Source organism: Pristiophorus japonicus, chromosome 10, assembly GCF_044704955.1.
Source record: "Pristiophorus japonicus isolate sPriJap1 chromosome 10, sPriJap1.hap1, whole genome shotgun sequence".
In the NCBI taxonomy this organism is placed as follows: domain Eukaryota; kingdom Metazoa; phylum Chordata; class Chondrichthyes; family Pristiophoridae; genus Pristiophorus; species Pristiophorus japonicus.
This window is the reverse complement of record NC_091986.1, coordinates 216493752-216517056: the sequence shown is the minus strand read 5'-3', so window position 1 is coordinate 216517056 and position 23305 is coordinate 216493752. Positions and strand designations below refer to the sequence as shown.

The window sequence follows — 23305 nt, the reverse complement described above, 5'->3', positions numbered from 1 at the left end:
GCAGTGCTACAATTCCTCCTCATCTCAGTTTAAATGGGCGGCCCTTATTCTGAAACTATGCCCCCTAGTTCTCGATTCCCCCACGAGGGGAAATATCCTCTCTGCATCGACCTTGTCGAGCCCCCTCAGAATCTTATATGTTTCAATAAGATCACACCTCATTCTTCTAAACTTCAATGAGTATAGGCCCAACCTATCTTCATAAGTCAACCCCCTCATCTCAGGAATCAACCGAGTGAACATTCTCGGAACTGCCTCCAATGCAAGTATAAAAGTGCATCCGGGAGGGCGCTGAGCACCTCGAGACTCAACGCCGAGAACATGCAGAAAGCAAGCGCAGACAGCGGAAGGAGCGTGCGGCAAACCAGTCCCACTCATCCCTTCCCTCAACAACTGCCTGTCCCACCTGTGACAGGGACTGTGGTTCTCATATTGGACTGTTCAGCCACCAAAGAACTCACTTCAGGAGTGGAAGCAAGTTTTCCTCGATTCCAAGGGACTGCCTATGATGAATCCTCCTTAAATAAGGAGACCAAAACTGTACGCAGTACTCCAGGTGCAGTCTCACCAATACCCTCTCCTTGCCTCACTCTTTTCCCCCTCTCTCCAGCTTCCCCTTCATCCCCTTTCTTTCCCTCCCTCTCCTTCCCTTCCCTTCCCTTTCTCTGGCTCTCCCACCTGCCTTCTCTTCCTCTCCTTCCAATGAGCGGTGATCTCGTTGAAACATATAAAATTCTGACAGGGCTTGACAAGGTAGATGCAGGGAGGATGTTTCCCCCCGGGCTGGGGAGTCTAGAACCAGGGGTCACTGTCTCAGGATAAGGGGTCGGCCATTTAGGACTGAGATGAGGAGTAATTTCATCACTCAGAGGGTGGTGAATCTTTGGAATTCTCTACCCCAGAGGGCTGTGGAGGCTCAGTCGTTGAGTGTATTCAAGACGGAGATGTATAGATTTTTGGAGATTAAGGGAATCGAGGGACATGGGGATAGTGCAGGCAAGTGGAGTTGAGGTCGATGATCACATTGAATGACGGAGCAGGCTCAAGGGGCCGAATAGCCGACTCCTGCACCTATTTATTATGTTCTTGTATTCCCCTTCGCTCACTCTCTATCTCTTTCCCCTGCCCACTCTCGATGCCTCTCTTTTCTCTGTCACTCTATTTTCTTCCCCCTTTCCTATCGTTTCCGCCCCCCCCCACCCCCCCGCCTCAGTCATCTCCTCCAGCCCCATCAGCCTCAGAGAAATTTGCATCACTCTAATTCTGGCCTCTTGAGCATCCCCAATTTTAATCGCTCCACCGTTGGCGGCCGTGCCTTCAGCTGCCTGGGCCCCCGAGCTCTGGAACTCCCTCCCTAAACCCCTCCGCCTCTCTCTCCTCCTTTAAGACGCTCCTTAAAACCTACATCTTTCACCAAGCAGTAGATCACCATGCCCAAGATCTCATGTGGCTTGGTGTCAAATTTTGTTTGTTCATCGCTCCCGTGAAGCACCTTGGGACGCTTCTCGGCCTTTTGGCTAAGATCATGCGTAACTGACCTGACAGGGGAGTAGCCACCATGACCTCCGGGTGGTTCTCCCTGGATCAGGAAGGTATATGCTTGCTTTTTTGGAAACAGGAGGTGTGTGGGGGGCCTGACCCATCCACCTCCATGGCACGAACCTGGTATTGCAGTACTTCCAGGAACGGTGCAGTAGCTCTAGGCCTTTTGGCTAAGAACATTGGCGCAGAGTGATCCTTGGCGTGTGCAAGGTGACCTCTGGCGTTTGTGATTTGACAAAGAATTGGAACGATTGGCTACGAATTTCAAAAAAAAATAAAAATTTTACCACATTAAAGGCGCTATATAAATACAAGTTGTTGTTGTTTCATTACCTTCCCACTCCCTCCCCTCCATTTATCTTCAGAGGCAGTCCCTCGAATCGAGGATGACTTGCTTCCACGCTAAATTCCCCGACATTACAGCAGTGGCAACACCCCAAAAGTACTTCATTGGCTGTAAAGCGCTGAGACACATCCGGTGGTTGTGAAAGGCGCTATATAAATCCAAGTCTGTCTTTATTTACCGCTCCCCCTCTGTCCCCTCTTCCCCCACCCCCACATGGAACCAAGCTTTGTGGCTTCCCCTGCGGATTGCCTCCCAGTCAAGGGGTCGGGATGACGAGCTTGTGGGAAGGGGCGGTTTGGAGTTAAAAAGGAACAGAATTATCAGCTCGACTCCTGAAGGTCACAGGCAGCTCGCCACCTAATCCTCGGCCTGCTTCCTGCCCATGTAGTGCGAGCAGCTGGTGTGTCGGTGGGTGAGCCCACCTCCCCCCGCGCGAGCAAGATGGCACTGGCCAACGGTACAGCTTCCCACAGATGGTGGAGCGAGGAGTCACCTCCTGCGCCCATCTGTCCCCAGCCCGAGGAGCCAGCCGGAGAAACCGTTCACACTCCGCACTGACTTGAGCAGGAAATGAAGCTTCCACAGTCACTTGCTCTCAAGGACGTCGTTGTTTGAAGAGAGTCAAATTTCAGGGTCTAAATAACTGACCAGTCACGAGAAAATGGTGAACCTCAAGTGACAGGTCATTCTTAAAAATATAAAGCTCACCCCCCTTCCCCCCTACCCCGTGCATCTGCAAAGGCAGAGTTCGGTTTCTGTTGGGTACCCTGTCCATTCTCCTCACTCCTCTCCTCCCTTTATCTTCTCCGACTGCTCTCCCTCTGTCCCGGCATGACACCTCTCGCTCTTTCTCCACCCTCACTTCTCCCCTCTCGCAACCCCTCCCAATGTTTACCTTCTCTCTCTCATCTCCTTTTCTACCCCTTTAATTTCACTTATTCCCCTCTCTCTCTCTCTTCCTGATTCCAAGGGTCAATCTTTTTAATTTATTCGTTCCTGGGATGTGGGCGTCGCTGGCAAGGCCGGCATTTATTGCCCATCCCTAATTGCCCCTTGAGAAGGTGGTGGTGAGCCGCCTTCTTGAACCGCTGCAGTCCGTGTGGTGAAGGTGCTCCCACAGTGCTGTTAGGGAGGGAGTTCCAGGATTGTGACCCAGCGACGGTGAAGGAACGGCCGATATATTTCCAAGTCAGGATGATGAGGGGAACGTGGAGGTGGTGGTGTTCCCATGCGCCTGCTGCCCTTGTCCTTCTAGGCGGTAGAGGTCGCGGGTTTGGGAGGTGCTGCCGAAGAAGCCTTGGCGAGTTGCTGCAGTGCATCTTGTAGATGGTGCACACTGCAGCCACGGTGCGCCGGTGGTGGAGGGAGTAGGTTTGGCGAGTTGACGACCCTGGTGCCTCTCCTTCGGGAAGTGAGACAGCCTAGCTCAATCCCGTCCTCGCACCACACACCCGCTCACTCCCCAGGAAAGGTCTCGGAACAGCGAGCTGGCCTTTACTCTGTATCTAACCCCATGCTGTGCCTGCCCTGGGAGTGTTTGATAGGACAGTGTAGAGAGAGCTTTACTCTGTATCTAACCCCCTGTACCTGCCCTGGGAGTGTTTGATGGGACAGTGTAGAGGGAGCTTTACTCTGTATCTAACCCCATGCTGTACCTGCCCTGGGAGTGTTTGATGGGACAGTGTAGAGGGAGCTTTACTCTGTATCTAACCCCATGCTGTACCTGCCCTGGGAGTGTTTGATGGGATAGTGTAGAGGGAGCTTTACTCTGTATCTAACCCCCTGTACCTGCCCTGGGAGTGTTTGATAGGACAGTGTAGAGGGAGCTTTACTCTGTGTCTAACCCCGTGCTGTACCTGCCCTGGGAGTGTTTGATGGGACAGTGTAGAGGGAGCTTTACTCTGTATCTAACCCCGTGCTGTACCTGCCCTGGGAGTGTTTGATGGGACAGTGTAGAGGGAGCTTTACTCTGTATCTAACCCCGTGCTGTACCTGCCCTGGGAGTGTTTGATGGGACAGTATAGAGGGAGCTTTACTCTGTATCTAACCCCGTGCTGTACCTGCCCTGGGAGTGTTTGATAGGACAGTGTAGAGGGAGCTTTAGAATAATAGTGAAAGTAGAGTGAGAGCGCGAACGAGAGAAAGTGTGAAATTAAAAGATGGCTCCAAGGGCAGTCAGAGCTTTCTTATGGCATGCCGTGGCCAAGATAAGCTATCTCAGTAGAGACAGAGCTCCCTGACCCAATTTGCTCAGGTTCACACCGATTGTTGAATTTACAAATCGATTCATCAAAGGATTGGAGGGGGGGGGGGAAATTATAAAAAAATCATCTTTACTGGAATGAATTAAAGCTCACTGAATCAGTATCCTGGAACTCTCTCCCTTGTGTCATCTGTGGCTCAGTGGGCAGCACTCTCGCCTCTGAGTCAGAAGGTTGTGGGTTCAAGTCCCACTCCAGAGACTTGAGTGCTAAAATCTGGGCTGACACGCGCAGTACTGTGGGAGCGCCGTCTTTCAGATGAGACGTTAAACCGAGGCTCCGTCTGCTCTCTCAGGTGGATGTCAAAGATCCCACAATCACTATTTCGAAGAAGAACAGGGGAGTTATCCACGGTGTCCTGGGACCAATATTTATCCCTCAATCAACATCACTAAAAAACAGATTATCTGGGTCATTATCACATTATTGTTTGTGGGAGCTTGCTGTGCACATGTTGGCTGCCGCATTTCCTCCATTACAACAGTGGCTACATTCCAAAAGTATTTCATTGGCAGGAAAGCGTTTTGAGATGTCTGGTGGTCGTGAAAGGCGCTATATAAATGCAAGTCTTTCTTTAACAGTACCTTCACCACGCGGACTGCAGCAGTTCAAGGCGGCGGCTCACCACCACTTTTACGTGGGGCAATTAGGGATGGGCAATAAATGCCGCCTTTGCCAGCAACACCCGCATCAAGAACAGACAGAGAAATAAAAACACCTACCATACCCAGCAGTCCATCAGTCAGTGTGATTGGTCCTCAGTCCAATGACCAACTATAGAAAGTCTACTTAACATCGGAGCAGGAGTAGGCCATTCGGCCCCTCGAGCCTGCTCCGCCATTCAATAAGATCATGGCTGATCTGATCATGGACTCAGTTCCACTTCCCCGCCCGCTCCCCATAACCCTCGACTCCCTTATGGCTCAAAAATCTGTCTATCTCTGCCTTAAATATATTCAATGACCCAGCCTCCACAGCTCTCTGGGGCAGAGAATTCCACAGATTTACAATCCTCATGAGAAATTCCTCCTCATCTCAGTTCGAAATGGGCGGCCCCTTATTTTTCAGTTCCAGGAGACTCCCAGGGTAATCCCGGAGGTTTGGCAACCTTAGTCGGTGAAGCACCAACCATCTCCTGGGAGTTGATAAAAATCCTCACCTCAGTTGAGGGCAAGTGGCTCGGACGTTATGGATCACCCCGCTGTAATTTCGGGAACCGGGCTGCAAGTTTACCCCCGCCCTCCCCCCAAGGGCCTCGAAGGAAGGGTGGGGGTGGAGAAAAGAGATAGTTCGGTCCGATCGGGTACATTCGCTGGAGGCTCGCGAGAAGACTGCCTGCATTGTCTATGGCGCAGGGATCAAAATACAAACAGAGCCTCATCTCAGGAGACAGTGTCAGGTCACTACAGCCGGGATAGTGTTTCCACCAGGTCACTAACTGCTGACGGATTGCTTTGCAGAATGGAACACACTCTCTCTCTCTCTCTCTCTCACCGCCCCCCTCTCTCCGGATTCCCATTCGGAGGTCACAACCCACGACAAATGTTGCACGCGGTTCAAAAGAAATTGCAATTGTATAGCGTCTTTCATGATCGCCGGACGTCGCAAAGCTCTTGACAGCCAATGAAGTACTTTTTGGAGTGTAGTCACTGTTGTAATGTGGGAAACGCGGCAGCCAAATTGCACACAGCAAACTCCCACAAATAGCAATGTGATAATGGCCAGATAATCTGTTTTTTTGTTACGTTGATTGAAGGATAAATATTGGCCCCAGGGATAAATCCCCTGCTCTTCTTCGAAATAGTGCCATGGGATCTTTTACATCCACCCAAGAGAGCAGACTGGGCCTCGGTTTCATGTCTCATTCAAAAGACGGCACCTCCAACAGTGCGGTGCTCCCTCAGTACTGCCCCTCCGACAGTGCGGTGCTCCCTCAGTACTGCCCCTCCGACACAGTGCGGTGCTCCCTCAGTACTGCCCCTCCGACACAGTGCGGTGCTCCCTCGGTACTGCCCCTCCGACACAGTGCGGTGCTCCCTCAGTACTGCCCCTCCGACACAGTGCGGTGCTCCCTCAGTACTGCCCCTCCGACACAGTGCGGTGCTCCCTCAGTACAGCACTGGGAGTGTCTACCTACATTTTTTTGTGCACAATCTCGAGTGGGACTTGAACCCCTGATCTTCTGACTCCGAGGCGAGTGTGCTGCCCACGGAACCACGGCTGACACTCAAGCAGCGTGAAGAAGGAGTACCTGGGAGTCAGGTCAGGACTGGACTGGCTTGGTCAAGGTGCCTGCCTCCCATGGTTGAACAGTGCAGAGATGCTGAGCCAAGACGACAACACATGAAACTGTAAAAAAAATCCCAAATGAGGAATCTATATTGACTCATTGTCAACTATGGCTCAGTGTGCAGCCGGAGTCTAAATATCTATTGATCTCAGCCTTGAATATACTCAATGATTCAGCATCCACAGCCCTCTGGGGTAGACAATTCCAAAGATTCACCACCCTCAATGAAGAAATTCCACCTCATCTCAGTCCTAAATGGCCGACGACCCCTTATCCTGAGACTGTGACCCCTGGTTCTATACTCCCCAGCCCGGGGGGAAAACAGCCTCTCAGCATCTACCCTGTCAATCCCCCTCAGAAACTTGTGTGTTTCAATGAGATAAAAGAAAGACAGACTTAAATTTAAATAGCGCCTTTCATGACCACCGGACATCTCAAAGTGCTTTACAGTCAATGAAGTACTTTTGGAATGTAGTTACTGTTGTAATGTAGGAAACGCAGCAGCCAATTTGTGCACAGTAAGCTCCCACAAACATTTGGATAGCTCCTTTCACCATCTCAGGACGTGCCAAAACTCTGCACAATCTGTCTTTTTTTTTTAAAAAGTGATGTTGGTTGAGAGATAAATATTGACCCAAGACACCGGGATAACTTGTCTTGCAGATGAGAAGTTAAACTGAGATCCCTCTAAAACTAGGGGGCATAGTCTCAGAATAAGGGGTTGTTCATTTAAAACTGAGATGAGGAGGAATTTCTCTCGGAGGGTTGTAAATCTGTGGAATTCTCTGCCCCAGAGAGCTGTGGAGGCTGGGTCATTGAATATATTTAAGGCGGAGATGGACCGATTTTTGAGCCATAAGGGAGTAAAGGGTTATGGGGAGCGGGCAGGGAAGTGGAGCTGAGTCCATGATCAGATCAGTCATGATCTTATTGAATGGCGGAGCAGGTTCTAGGGGCCAAATGGCCGACTCCTGCTCCTACTTCTTGCGTCGTTGTGTCCCTCAACCAACATTACTAAAACACATGATCTGGGTCATTATCACGTTTGCTGTTTGCGGGAACTTGCTGTGCACAAATTGGATGCAGCGTTTCCCACATTTCAACAGTGACTACACTTCAAAAACTACTTCATTGGCTCTGAAGCACTTTGGGACATGCTGAGGTCATGAAAAGCGCTATATTTATGCAAGTTTTTCTTTTCTTTGAGAATGCTGTACACTGCTTCAGTGAAGATCATTAGTGACAGCACACAGACTGGACCAAATACAGGCCTGGCCAAGGAGGGGGTGGAAGGAACGGGCCTGTTATTGGCCTCGTCTTGCACATCATCAGCTCCTGAGGCGAGGGGTGGGGGTGAATAGTGTCCCACTGGAACCCTCAGCAGTTGCCAGCTTTTCGACAGGGGTCAATTAGTGAAGTGACTAGAACGGTTTTGGCTTGACAGACCCTTCGGAAGAACATGGCAACATTTAACACTCCAGGTTCAGGGGTCGCCGTGTGAAGGGTCACCCAAAGGTTACAGGTCACGGGAAAATAAAAAATAAAAATGCGCTGACTTGACGGGTCAGGTGGTGCCATCAATAACCCAGCCTGACAGGTTCGCAATTCGAATACAAAGAGGGTTCTTCAAAGGGCATTTTTAATAGGCAACGACGCTGACTTGTGGGCCCCACGTTCCACATTGACGTGCCAGCCTAATGACAGGGCCCCGTGACACAGGTGAGACTGTGCGAGGGACGACAACTCTCTAGGAATGCCCTGGATTCTCCAGGAATTCAAGATTCATCCGCTGAACAGTGCATCAAGCAACACCAATGTAAAAGCCCGGCCTGGAGCTGAAGAACAGTCAAGCCTCGAGGTAGCAACAGCATGGATGAAGATTTCAGCAGATGAGCCAAGTCAGAGATTTTGAAACTTGAAAGGGTTAAATTATGTGGTCAGTTGGATAGACCAGGCTTGTATTCCTTCACTTCAGATTGAGGGGTAATTTCCCCCCCCCCTCCCAAATCCCCTTCCTCCTTCCTCCCAAATCCAACCATCCCTCCAACCCGCCCCTCCCAACTCCCCCTCTAACCTGCCCTCCCTCAACCCACCTGATCATCCTGCTCCCACTGCCACTCATCACTTCCCCCAGCCCACCACCCCAGCCCCTCCACCCAACTCCCCCCACCAAACCCCCTCCTTCCCCCCCTCCCAACCCAACCTTCCCTCAAAATCCACCCTCCTCCTGACTCGCCCTCCTCCCCCCCTCCAACCCTCCCAACCCAACCTTCCCTCAAAATCCGCCCTCCTCCCGACTCCCCTTCCTCCCCCCACCTGACTCGCCTGCAGGGGGGGGGGGCCAAGGTTGGGTTGGGAGGGGGAGGAGGGCAACAGCTTCTGCGTGCTGTTGGCAAAGTGACTCTCGCTCCCCAGCTCTCCCCGGCCCCGTGGAGCTGCACTTCCGCATCAGTCAGCAGAGTGTGTGAAACTGTGTCAGCAGCAGTGAATGCCTGGCTTGCAAGCCAGCAGATCCAGAGGACACACAACCTTTTCATCCCCCGCACCATTAACCATCAATGCCCTGATTTACTCCGTGTTTGCTTTCAGATAGAACGCCCTCATCGAGTCGCACGCCGAGACTTTTTGTTGTTGTTGTTGAAGATTTGCTTTAATAAGCTATTTGTGCTTTCAGGCTGGCAAGGACACTGGGAGATTTAACCCCTTCCTCCGTCTCCCGAGTGTTCTGAATCACTCGGAGGTGAGGGTTCATGGCCACGGACTGGGCTCCTGTCTAACATCAGCTTGCATCTCACGCAATGCCGGTAACGCAGTAAAATGCCCCAAGGTGCCTCACAGGAGGGTAAATCAGACTTAACCCGACACCGAGCCGCTAAGGGAGATATTGGTGCAAATGACCAAAAGCTTGCTCAGAGGTAGGTTATAAGAACATAAGAAATAGGAGCAGGAGTCGGCCAATACAGCACCTTGAGCCTGCTCCGCCATTTAATACGATCATGGCTGATCCGATCATGGGACTCAGCTCCACTTCCCTACCTGCTCCCCATAACTCTTTACTCGCTTATCAGTTAAGAAACTGTCTATCTCTGACTTAAATTTATTCAATGTCCCAGCTTCCACATCTCTCTGAGGCAGTGAATTCCACAGATTTACAACCCTCAGAAGAAATTCCTCCTCATCTCAGTTTTAAATGGGCGGCCCCTTATTCTCAGATCATGCCCCCTAGTTCTAGTCTCCCCATCAGTGTAAACATCCTCTCTGCATCCAACTTGTCAAGCCCCCTCATAATCTTATACGTTTCGATAAGATCACCCCTCATTCTTCTGAATTCCAATGAGTAGAGGCCCAACGTACTCAACCTTTCCTCATAAGTCAACCCCCTCATCCCCAGAATCAACCTCGTGAACCTTCTCTGAAGTACCTCCAAAGCAAGTATATCCTTTCGTAAATATGGAAGCCAAAACTGTACGCAAGTTTTAAGGAACATCTTAAAAGGATGAGAGAGAGAGAGGCAGAGAGGTTTAAGGAGGGAGTGCCAGAGCTTAGGGTTCAGGCAGCTGAAGGCACGGCCAACCAATGGTGGAGCGATTAAAATCGGGGATGCTCAAGAGGCCAGAGTTGTAGCAGTACAGAGATCTCGGAGGAAGTTAGAGAGATAGGGAAGGGCAAGGTCATGGAGGGATTTGAACACACAAGTGAGAATTTTAAAATTGAAGAAGAGCAGGGGAGTTATCCCCGGTGTCCTGGGCCAATATTTATCCCTCAATCATCATAACAAAAGACAGATCATCTGGTCATTATCACATTGCTGTTTGTGGGAGCTTGTTGTGTGCGGGAGCTTGCTGTGTGCAAATTGGCTGCTGTGTTTTCGACATTACAACAGTGACGACACATCAAAAAAGCATTAGCTGTAATAGGCTTTGGAACGTCCCGGGGGTTTTGGAAAAGCGCTGTAGAAATGCAATTCTCTCAAAGAGCCGGCACAGGCACAATGGGCTGAATGGCCTCCTCCTGTGCTGTACGATTCAATGTAAAGGCGCACGAGAGAGATGGTATTTCATGTTCCTTTCCTTGCGAAGCTGTTGCATCATCGAGCAGTGCAGTTTAATCAGAGGCAAGCTACCACCCTCAGCTGCCACACTCTCCGGGGAGGATAGACGCACCAACATCAGCGTCCTCGACCAGGCCAACATCCCCAGCACTGAAGCACTGACCAAACTCAAGCAGCTCCGCTGGGCGGGCCACATTGTCCGCATGCCTGACTAGAGACTCCCAAAGCAAGCGCTCTACTCGGAACTCCTACGCTGCAAGCGAGCCCCAGGTGGGCAGAGGAAACGTTTCAAGTACACCCTCAAAGCCTCCCTGATAAAGTGCAACATCCCCACCGACACCTGGGAGTCCCTGGCCAAAGACCGCCCTAAGTGGAGGAAGTGCATTCGGGAGGGCACTGAGCACCTTCAGTCTCACTGCCGAGAGCATGCAGAAACCAAGCGCAGGCAGCGGAAGGAGCGTGCGGCAAACCAGACTCCCCACCCACCCTTTCCTTCAACCACTGTCTGTCCCACCTGTGACAGGGACTGTAATTCCTGTATTGGACTGTTCAGCCACCTAAGGACTCATTTTAAGAGTGGAAGCAAGTCTTCTTTGATTCCGAGGGACTGCCTATGATGACAGATGCACGACACCACAGGACACATCTTTCTCTCTGGCTGTCCCCCTCCAGACCCGTGCTTCGACTTAAATAGAAGCATTTTTGTGCCATCCCTTACTAAGTAACAATCCCTCACACTTTCGCTGAATCTCATTTCAGAACCGTACAGGATGGCAAACACACTTACACTGCAAGCTTTTCTTCAATATTAATTTTTTCTGTGAATAAAGAGAGAGAAATAGAAATAAACAGACCACATGCCTTACTTCCAGGGGAAGGTCACAGGGCAAGTGAGACAGCACACCAAACCCACAGGCAAGGTAATGGCTGAAAGGGGAAGCTGGTGGAACTAAGCGGACACAGACCAGGGTCTGAGTCACAATCCGGGGGGAATCAGTGGATAGCAGCTGGGGCAGTGAGAGAGAGACAGTCTGAACCACCCTGCTCCTAAATAAATATTGTTACAGCATTCTTCCCTCACTCACCACCACCTCGCGCTGGTTTTACCCAAGCACCAAGGCACAGCAGGGTCACACAAGCAGAATGGGGACCTGGGATTGTATGCAGAGAGAGCGGGGGGGGGAGGGAAGCAGAGAGAGGGATGGAGGCAGAGAGAGAGAGAGAGAGAGAGAGAGAGAGGGATGGAGGCAGAGAGAGAGAGAGAGAGAGAGAAAGAAAGAAATGGAGGCAAAGAGAGAGAGATGGAGGCAGAGAGAGAGAGAGAGAGAGAGAGGCAGAGGGAGAAAGGAATGGAGGCAAAGAGAGAGAGAGAGAGAGAGGGGGATGGAGGCAGAGAGAGAGAGAGAGAGAGAGAGAGAGAGAGAAAGAGAAAGAGGGAGGGAGACAGAGAAAAAGAGAAAGACATAAAAATAGCAAGAAGGCACAGGAGAGGGGGAAATGACTGCTGATAAGATGTGCACTGAGAGCCTGTTTGTGGGCTGAATGCTGGCGATACTCCGGGACACACTGACACGATCCCAGCTTGATCAATTAGGGTTGGTGATTATTCACTTGCACCGCTGTGTGCCCGGAACACAGATTTTATTTTTAAAAATGCTTTGAAATGAGTCAGAACGAGTCTCTGTCACGTCTTGGGTCAGCGAGATTCGGTGCTCCTTACAACTGCTGCCAGCTCAATTCAAGGCCTGAGCGAGGCAAAGTCCATCTTCATTATATCAGGAGTTTCACTGGCCCGGGAGCCAGCTGGTGGCTCTTACTACTCAGCCATCGCAACACAACCCAAAGCAGTGAGGCGATCAGTCTCCCTCACCCAGAATGAGCTTCACACTGAGTCAGGAACCTCTGAAGCCAGCACTGTCCGCTTCTTCACAATCCAGGGCCTGACCTCAACAACTACAACTTACATTTACATAAAGACAGACTTGCATTTATACAGCGCCTTTCACGACCGCCAGACGTCCCAAAGCGCTTTGCAACCAATGAAGTACTTTTGGAGTGCAGTCACTGTTGCAATGTGGGAAATGCAGCAGCCAATTTGTGCACAGCAAGCTCCCACACACAGCAATGTGATAATAACCAGATAAACTGTTTTTTTTTTGTTAACGTCTTAAATAAAACATCCTAAGGCACTTCACAGGAGGGTTGACAAAAAATAAATTTGACACCGAGCAACATAAGGAGATATTGGGGACAGGTGACCAAAAGCTTGGTCAAAGAGGGAGGTTTTAAGGAGCGTCTTAAAAGAGGAAAGAGAGGTGTAGAGGCGGAGAGGTTTAGGGAGGGAGTTCCAGAGCTTGGGACCCAGGCAGCTGAAGGCACGGCCGCCAATGGCTGAGCGATTATAATCAGGGATGCTCAAGCGGCCAGATTACGCGGAGCTCAGCTATCCAGCAGGATTACAGGGCTGGAGGAGATTGCAGAGATAAGAAAGACTTGCATTTATATAGCGCCTTTCATGACCACCAGATGTCTCAAAGCGCTTTACAGCCAATGAAGTCCTTTTGGAGTGTAGTCACTGTTACAATGTGGGAAACGTGACAGAAAAGTTGCGCACAGCAAGCTCCCACACACAGCAATGTGATAATGACGAGATAATCGGTTTTTTGTTTTATAGATTGAGGGATAAATATTGCTCAAGGCACCGGGGATAACTCCCCCACTCTTCAACATAGTGCCCTGGGATCTTATACGTCCACTTGAGAGCGCAGACGGGGCCTCGGTTTCATGTCTCATGCGAAAGACGACACCTCCAACAGTGCAGCTCCCTCAGCCTAGATTTATGTGCTCAAATCTTTGGAGTGGGACTTGAACCCATAAGCTTTGGACTCAAGAGGCGTGGGTGCTGCCCACTGAGCCACAGGTGACACTGCGAAGAGGGGGGGGGGGGTAAATCCCCACTCCGTTTAGTGTCTGCTGTGGCTCGGTGTGTAGCACACTCGATCAGCTCCGCTGGGCAGGGCCACATTGTCCACATGCCTGACACAAGACTCCCAAAGCAAGCGCTCTACTCTGAACTCCTACACGGCAAACGAGCCCCAGGTGGGCAGAGGAAACGTTACATGAACACCCTCAAAGCCTCCCTGATAAAGTGCAACATCCCCACCGACACCTGGGAGTCCCTGGCCAAAGACCGCCCTAAGTGGAGGAAGTGCATCCGGGAGGGCGCTGAGCACCTCGAGTCTCGTAGCCGAGAGCATGCAGAAAGCAAGCGCAGGCAGCGGAAGGAGCGTGCGGCAAACCAGACTCCCCACCCTCCCTTTCCTGCAACCACTGCCTATCCCGCCTGTGACAGGGACTGTGGTTCTCATATTGGACTGTTCAGTCGCCGAAGAACTCATTTTTAGAGTGAAAGCAAGTCTTCCTCGATTCCGAGGGACTGCCGATGATGATGAACCTCCGAGTGGGGTGAGGGATGTGGGCGGGACATGGACAGCAGGCCTGAATTGGAGGAGCACAGAAATCTCCGAGGGTTGTCAGGCTGGAGGAGGTTACAGAGACAGGGTGGGGGATTTGAAGAGAAGGATGTTGAAACTGAAATTGCTGGACCGGGAGCCAATGTAGGTCAACGTTGTAGCTTTAAACGGAGCAACTATTTTGGAAACATTGCATTCCAAGCACCGTGGTACGTCACAGCATGTAGGCGGGACGGTTCAACGTTGAGCAAGGGGGGGGGGGGGGGGGGGAAAAGAGAGGCCCTCGGCTTCTGGAAAGGTGTCGGAAATAGCATCTGTGCCGATGTGCGGATTTGCTATAAAAAGGCATTGTGCAGTCAACCCCACACACCGCTGCAATCTCAACACTGCCTGCAAATCCGACAGGCCCGACATGCAGGTTATCAATTTCAGCAGCACAGTCCTCAGAGATGAGAGGAGTTGCAGCAGACACACTTACCTCACAGCCTGGACTCGACCTGTTCCAAGAAAAATCACAGCCCGACAAAAAACCAATTCATCTCCCCCTTCCTGGCCAATATTTATCCCTCAATCAAAACAAACAACACAGTTTATATCTGGTCATTATCTCATTGCTGTTTGTTGGGAGCTTGCTGTGCGCAAATTGACTGCCGCGTTTCCCACATTACAACAGCCTCCTTGATGAAATGCAACATCTCCACCGACACCTGGGAGTCCCTGGCCAAAGACCGCCCTAAGTGGAAGAAGAGCATCCGGGAGGGCGCTGAGCACCTCGAGTCTCGTCGCCGAGAGCATGCAGAAAACAAGAGCAGGCAGCGGAAGGAGTGTGCGGCAAACCAGACTCCCCACCCACCCTTTCCTTCAACCACTGTCTGTCCCATCTGTGACAGAGACTGTAATTCCCGTATTGGACTGTTCAGTCACCTGAGAACTCACTTTTCGGAGTGGAAGCAAGTCTTCCTCAATTCCGAGAGACTGCCTATGATGACAACAGTGACTACACTCCAAAAATACTTCATTGGCTGTAAAGCGCTTTGAGACATTCTGTGGTTGTGAAAGGCTCTAGATAAATTCAGTCTTTTTTCTTTTTCCTCAAGATAGAGCCTCGATTTTAAAACTCCCATCCTTGCTTTCAAATCCCTCCGTGGGCAGTGCCCGCTCCCTCACTCTGTAACTCCTCCAGCCCCGACACCCTCCCAGATCTCTGCACTCCTCCAACACCAGCCTCCTGCGCATTCAGCGATTTTAAAATCGCTCCACCATTGGCGGCCGTGTCTTCAGCTGCCTCTTGCTTAAACTCTGCCATTCCCTCCCGAAACCTCTCTTTCCTCCTTTAAGATGCTCCTTAAAATCGACCTCTTCGACCAAGCTTTTGGTCGCCTGTCCCAATATCTCCTGAAGTGGCTCGGTGTCAAATTTTATCTGATAATCGCTCCTGTGAAGCACCTTGGGACGTTTTGCTATGTGAAAGGTGCTATATAAATGCAATAGTTGTTGTTGAAAAATCCTGTAATGTAGCCAGAACTTCCAGTTCAGATGTTAAGGGAACCACCTCATCCTCAATTCAGCTTTCCACAGCCAATATTCCCGAGAGTTGAGAAAAAAGGAAGGTAATCTAATTGAAACCTAGAAAATTCTTAAAGGGCTGGACAGGGTAGATGCAGGGAGGATGTTTCCCACGGGCTGGGGAGTCTAGAAGCAGGGGTCAGTCTCAGAATAAGGGGTCGGTCATTTAGGACTGAGATGGGGAGACACTTTTTCACTCAGAGGGTGGCGAATGTTTGAAATTCTCTACCCCAGAGAGCTGAGAATGCTCAGTCGTTGAGTATATTCAAGACAGACGTCGATAAATGTTTGGGAAGTAAGGGAATAAAGGGATATGGGGATAGTGTGGGAAGGTGGATTTGAGGTAGAAGATCGACAATAATTATATTGAATGGCGGAGCAGGCTCGAGGGGCCGAATGGCCAACTCCTGCTCTTATTTCTTATGTTCTTAACTTTCTCCCCTTCTCTACTGAAGGTCCTGGCTGTCACTGGAGTTAAGTTCCATGGGCATCTGTTGTCCACCAGTACCTCATCTAACTGCCCATTCTTCAAATTTCCTGCACCAATCATCACAGGCAATCCCTCGAAACGAGGATGACTTGCTTCCATGCAGAAAAGGGATGAGTTCACAGGTGTTTCAATGAAGGACCTAATATTCCAGGTCCCGAATTACATCCTGAAGGGTGGAAGATGCCTGTGCGTGGATTTTTTTTGAACGTGTGGTGGCCGTTGCACACCAGCCACCACACGGGGCTTGACAGAGCTAGGTCTTGGTCCAGTAGCAAGGGTTAACCAGTACGACTGGAGACCAGCTCTGCTGCGCGGACTTAGTGCGCACACATATCGCAGTGTGGGCTGGCCCGTGCTGCCCGTGGAACCTCAACTCTTCTGGGCCCCGATCACGACCCTCTACGAATTCTTGCCACTCCTTCGCCCCAACCTCGCCGCTCCTGCTGTACCTGCCCGCGCTCCAATCAGCCGTCGCCCTCCTGCAGCACCTCGCACTGCTCCCTGAAGTAAATTTCCTGCGTTACAACAGTGACGCCACTTCAATGGTCCTTAATTGGCTGTGGAAGCACTTTGGTACATCCAGAGGTTGTGAAAGGCGTATTTAAATGGGACTCCTTCACGAACCCATTCTCTGGCTTACCTTCTTTGTCTTGACGCGAGTGGACAGGTTATTTTAACTATGGCTGAATTGGCATCCCGGACCATCCTACCCACTCACTGATGTCTCTTAACACAAGAGCATAATAGGAGCAGGAGTCAGCCATTCGGCCCCTTGAGCCTGCTCCGCCATTTAATATCATGGCTGATCTTCGCCCTCAACTCCACTCTCCTGCACTGTCCCCATATCCCTGGATTCCTTTAATATGCAAAAATCTATTGATCTCGGCTTTGAATATACTCAACGACTGAGCCTCCACAGCCCTCTGGGGTCGAGAATTCCAAAGATTCATCACCCTCTGAGTGAAGAAATTCCTCCTCATCTCAGTCCTAAATGGCCAACCCTTTATTCTGAGACTGTGACCCCTGGTTCTAGACTCCCCAACCCAGGGGGAAACATCCTCCCTGCATCTACCCTGTCAAGCCCTGAGAGAATTTTGTATGTTTCAATGACCATCACCTCTCATTCTTCTAAACTCTAGAGAATATAGGCTCAGTCTACTCAATCTCTCCTCGTAGGACAATCCCCTCCATCCCAGGAATCAGTCTGGTGAACCTTCGTTGCACTCCCTCGATGGCCACACATTCGAGCCCGTGCAGTGCCCAGCTGGCATCTCTCTGGCTGGCGATCAAGGGCAGAGAGACACTGCCCAATCATCCCTTGGCTGCCCAGCGAGGCTGTCAGTTGTAGAACACCTCCTGCAGTCCCGGCAGCGCTCAAGTGTGGGACCCTCACAGTCTGTACGACAAAGAGCAGCCCCATCTCTCAGTGAAGACTCGCTTTCTTTCCTCTGGGGTGAATTACTAATGGTTGCAGGATTGTCTCTGGGCCTGAAACATCAGCTGTGGCTCAGTGGGTAGCACTCTCACCCGGGTCAGAATCTTGTGGGTTTGAGTCCCACCCCAGAGAGGGCGCTGCACCGTCGGAGGGGCTGTCTTTTGAATGAGACATTAAACTGAGGCCCCGTCTGTTCTCAGGGGGACGTAAAGATCCCATGCCACTATTCCAAAAGAGCAGGGGAGTTATCCCCGGTCCTGTTTGATATTTCTCCCTTAACCAACAGCACCAAAACAGATTATCTGGTCATTATCACATTGCTGTTTGTGGGAGCTTGCTGTGCGCAAATTGGCTGCCACGTTTCCCACATTACAACATTACACTCCAAGTACTTTATTGGCTGTGAAGCGCTTTGGGATATCCTCAGGTCATGAAAGGCGCTATATAAACACAAGTCTTTTTTCTTTCCTTTATCAGGGGAGGGAGAGGAGATGAATTAAAAATGGCTGAAAAGGAGCCCACTGATGGTTTATACTGCCGTCTATTTGCACCAATTCACAATGCAAGGCTGATGACGCGATCCATCACTGGGAAAACTTGAATTACTTCAGAAGTGGAGCAGCTTGTATTACTTAATGCATAATGTATCACTCCGAGATCCTTGATGCTTGCATTATGCATGATGAATTGGGTTTCTGCTACACTTAAGTACTGTGTGCTCATTCTTCCAGAAGGCATCGTGTCGCTGCTCAAACACAGCTTACAACTCCAATCTTCCGCCCTCCCTAAACCTGACCTCATCCAATACTCTGCTGCCCGTATCCCAACTCGCATCAAGTCCCATTCCCCCATCACCCCCCCGTGCTCACTGACGTACACTGGCTCCCACTCTGGCAACGACTCAATTTTGAAATTCTAATCCCGGTTTGCAAACCCCTCCATTGCCTTGCCCCTCCCTATCTCTGCAACCTCTTACAGCCCCACAACTTCCACTCCACTCCCTCGCCCCCACCACCGAGATTTCTGCCCTCTGAAGCATCCCTGATTATAATTGTTCCACCATTGGTGGCCGTGCCTTCGGCTGCCTGGGCTCCAAGCTCTGGAACTCCCTCCCGAAACCTCGCTGCCTCTCTACCTCGGTCGTGGGTTCAAGTCCCATTCCAGAGACCAGAGCACAAAAATCTAGACCATCACTCTAGTGCTGTACTGAGGGAGCGCTGCACTGTCGGAGGAGCCATATTTTGGACGAGTTGTTAAACCGAGTCTGCTCTCAGGTGCATGTAAAAGATCCCACGGCATTGTTTCCAAGAGAAGCAAGGGAGTTCTCTCCAGTGCCCTGGCCAATATTTATCCCGCAGCCAAAATCACTAAAGAATAGATTATCTGGTCATAGTCACATTGCTGCTTGTGGGAGCTTGCTACACACTGAGTAAACAGCAGATGGGACCAAGCTTGGATTTCAAGAATTTGGAGATTTGGGAAGAAAGGACAACGAGGCAATGGAAGAACTTCCACAATTTTGAGATCCTGCGAAATAATTTTTTAGATTGATGTGGGCGTCGCTGGCAAGACCGGCATTTATTGCCCATCCCCAATCGCCCCTTGAGAAGGTGGTGGTGAGCCGCCTTCTTGAACCGCTGCAGTCCGTGTGGTGAAGGTGCTCCCACAGTGCTGTTAGGGAGGGAGTTCCAGGATTGTGACCCAGACACGATGAAGGAACGGCCGATACATTTCTAAATCAGGATGGTGTGTGACTGGGAGGGGAACGTGGAGGTGGTGGTGTTCCCATGCACCTGTTGCCGTTGTTCCTTTACAGGTAGCAGAGGTCGCGGGTTTGGAAGGTGCTGTCGAATTAGCCGACAGTATCAGTTGTGGCTCAGGGGGCAGCACCCTCGCCTCAGAGTCAGAGGATTGTGGGTTCAAGTCCCACTCCAGAAACTTGGGCAAAAAAGTCCAAGCTGACACTACAGTGCAGTACTGAGGGAGCGCCGCACTGTCGGAGGGGCAGTGCTGAGGGAGCACCGCACCGTCGGAGGGGCAGTACTGAGGGAGCGCCGCACCATCGGAGGGGCAGTGCTGAGGGAGCGCCGCACTGTCGGAGGGGCAGTACTGAGGGAGTGCCGCACCGTCGGAGGGGCAGTGCTGAGGGAGCGCCGCACTGTCGGAGGGGCAGTACTGAGGGAGCGCCGCACTGTCGGAGGGGCAGTACTGAGGGAGCGCCGCACCGTCGGAGGGGCCGTTAAACTGAGGCCCCGTCTGCTCTCTCAAATGGACATAATAGATCCCGTGGCACTATTTCGAAGAAGAGCTGGAGAGTTTTCTCCGGTGTCCCAGCTAATATTTATCCCTCAATCAAAATAACAAAAACAGATTATCTGGGTCGTGATCACATTGCTGTCTGTGGGAGCTTGCTGTGCGCAAATTGGCTGCCGCGTTTCTCACATTACAACAGTGACTGCACTCCAAAAGTACTTAATTGGCTGCAAAGTGCTTCAGGACGTCCGGTGGTCGTGGAAGGGGCTATATAAATGCAAGTCTTTCTTTCTTCTCCCTTAGCACTGCACTGGGAGTGCTGGCCTGGATGATGCGCTCCAGTGCTTCAAACCTCTCCCACAACAACTGCAGCTCGACAGCCCACATAAACAACGTGCGGGAGCCAAAATGTCAAGTTGCTCCAAACACATGGTCGAGGGCAGCACGAGGAACGACAAAAAATACAAATTTACAGCATCAAAGCTTTGACAAAAAAAATTTCAATTCAATTCCCGTAGCTCTTCCACAAAAGGCCACACTGTTACAGCCAGATCTGTTGTCCCTGTAACAAAGGCAGCAGAGCACAAGCCAAAGGCAGACTTAATGCCGATTAATTTGCTGATGATACAGAGATGGGTGGCACAGCAAATTGTGAAGAGGACACAAAGAACCTGCAAAGGGACACAGTCATCACCAGAGGCAGTCCCTCAGATTCGAGGAAGACTTGCTTCCACTCTGAGTGAGTTCTTAGGTGGCTGAACAGTCCAATACGAGAACCACAGTCCCTGGGACAGACAGTGGTTGAGGGAAAGGGTGGGTGGGGAGTCTGGTTTGCCGCACGCTCCTTCCGCTGCCTGCGCTTGCTTTCTGCATGCACTTGGCGACGAGACTAGAGGTGCTCAGCGCCCTCCCCGATGCTCTTCCTCCACTTAGGGCGGTCTTTGGCCAGGGATTCCCAGGCCTGGTCTTCGAACTCTCTTTTCCTCAGGCAGCCAAAGGCTGCATTAGCACACTGGAGGCGATGCTGAATCGCCTCATCAATGTCTGCTTTTGTTGATAAGAGGCTCCCCGAGGTATGGGAAGTGGTCCATGTTGTCGAGGGCCGCGCCGTGGATCTTGATGACTGGGGGGCAGTGCTGTGCAGCGAGGACAGGCTGGTGGAGGACCTTTGTCTTAGGGATGTTTAGCATAAGGCACATGCTTTCATATGTCTAAATAAATACATCGACGATATCCTGGAGTTCAGCCTCAGAACCTGTGCAGACACAGGTGTCGACCATGTACTGTATCTCAACGACAGAGGTTGGTGTGATCTTGGACCTGGCCTGGAGGCAGCGGAGGTTAAATAGCTTCCCACTGGTTCTGTCGTTTAGTTCCACTCCAGCGGGGAGCTTGTTGACTGCGTGGTGGAGGAAGATTGAAATGAGGTTTGGAGCAATGACACAGACCTGTTTGACTCCGGTCCGGATGGGGATTGGGTCTGTAAGGATCACGGCCTGCATGTCGTCGTGGAGCAGGCGAAGAATGTTGACAAACTTTTGGGGGCATCCAAAACGGAGGAGGATGCTCCATGGACCCTCGCAGTTGACGGTGTCAAAAGCCTTTGGAAGGTCGAAAAAGGCCATCTATAAGGGCTGGCGCTGCTCCCTGCATTTTCCCTGCAGCTGTCACACTGAAGATCACGTCCATTGTGCCCCAAAGGGGACGAAATCCGCACTGCGACTCCGGGAGGAGCTCCTCAGCCGCAGGGAGAAGATGGATGAGGACAACTCTAGCGACAACTTTCCCAGTGGCTGATAGTAGGGAGATTCTCCTGTAGTTGCCGCAGTCAGACTGGTCACCTATGTTAAAGATGGCCACGATCACTGCATCTCTGAGATCTCCCGGCATGCTCTCCTCCCTCCAGATGAGAGAGATGAGGTCATGTATCCGCGCCAACAGTGCCTCTCTACCATACATTAGCGCCTCAGCAGGGATTCCATCCGCTCCTGGAGCTGTTTTATGGCTTTTCCTACTTCATGCAACGTTGGGGTTTCATCGAGTTGGTGGCGGGTCGCATGCTGCGGGATGGAGTTGAGAACACTCGAGTCAAAGGCAGACTCTCGACTGAGGAGATCTTCGAAGTGCTCCTTCCAGCGGGCCCAGACAGCATCGGTGTCCTTGTTGAGTGTTTCCCAGTTCTTGGTCAGCAGTGGGATGGGGCCTTGGGAGTTTGGACTGTCGGTGGCCTTGACTGTGATGAAGAATCCTTGCATATCGTGGCTGTCTGTCGGCCAGTCATTGTGAAATGGAGAGAGATTACAAAATGCTGTGGTACAGAGGGACCTGGGGATAAGGGGTAAGCCATTTAGGACCGAGATGCGGAGGAACTTCTTCACCCAGAGAGTGGTGAACCTGTGGAATTCTCTACCACAGAAAGTTGTTGAGGCCAATTCACTAAATATATTCAAAAAGGAGTTAGATGAGGTCCTTACTGCTAGGGGGATCAAGGGGTATGGCGAGAAAGCAGGAATGGGGTACTGAAGTTGAATGTTCAGCCATGAACTCATTGAATGGCGGTGCAGGCTAGAAGGGCCGAATGGCCTACTCCTGCACCTATTTTCTATGTTTCTATGTTTCTGCACAACACACAAAATGTTAGTATGTAGGTACAGCAAGTAATCAGGAAGGCAAATAGAAGGTTGGCCTTTATTGCAAGGGGGACAGAGTATAAAAGCAGAGAAGTCCTGCTACAACTGTACAGGGTATTAGTGAGGCCACGCCTGGAGTTCTGGGTACAGTTTTGGTCTCCATATTTAAGGAAGGATGTACTTGCATTGGAGGCAGTTCAGAGAAGGTTCACGAGGTTGATTCCTCAGATGAAGGGGTTGTCTTGTGAAGAAAGGTTGAGCAGGTTGGGCCTATGCTCATTGGAGTTCAGAAGAATGAGAGGTGATCTGATTGAAATGTACAAGATTGAGGGGCTGAACATGGTAAATTCAGAGGGGCTGTTTCCCCTCGTGGGGGAATTTAGAACTAGGGGGCACAGTTTCAGAATAAGGGGCCGCCCATTTCAAATGGAAATGAGGAGGAATTTCTTCTGAGGGTTGTAAATCTGTGGAACCTGGGTCATTGAATATATTTAAGGTGGAGATAGACAGATTTTTCAGCGATAAGGCAATAAAGGGTTATGGGGAACGGGCGGGGAAGTGGAGCTGAGTCCATGATCAGATCAGCCATGATCGTATTGAATGGCGGAACAGGCTCAAGGGGCCAAATGGCCTGCACCTGCTCGTAACCTACAGGGCTACGGACCAAGAGCTGGAAAGTGGGATTAGGCTGGATAGCTCTTTGTCGGCTGGCACGGACTAGATGGTCTGAATGGCCTCCTTCTATGCCGTAAATTATTCTATGATTAAAGGAAGAAAGAAAAAGCTTGCATTTGAAGCACATTACAGCCGATGATGTGTACTTTTGAAGTGTAGTCACTGTTGTAATGTAGGAAATGCGGCAGCCAATTTGCATACAGCAAGCTCCCACACGCAGCAATATGACGACAACCAGATAATCTGTTTTTTTGTTATTTTGATTGAGGGATAAATATTGGCCATGAGACTGG

The 23305-nt window shown here is 50.9% G+C and overlaps 1 protein-coding gene and 1 pseudogene across 3 annotated transcripts in view; one reads left to right on the top strand and one right to left on the bottom strand.

Moving 5' to 3' along the window:
- Positions 1-23305, bottom strand: part of gdpd5b (glycerophosphodiester phosphodiesterase domain containing 5b) — a 284799-nt gene that overhangs the window by 219749 nt on the left and 41745 nt on the right. The window lies entirely within an intron of this gene.
- On the top strand, positions 1498-1699 carry LOC139275369 (U2 spliceosomal RNA; annotated as a pseudogene).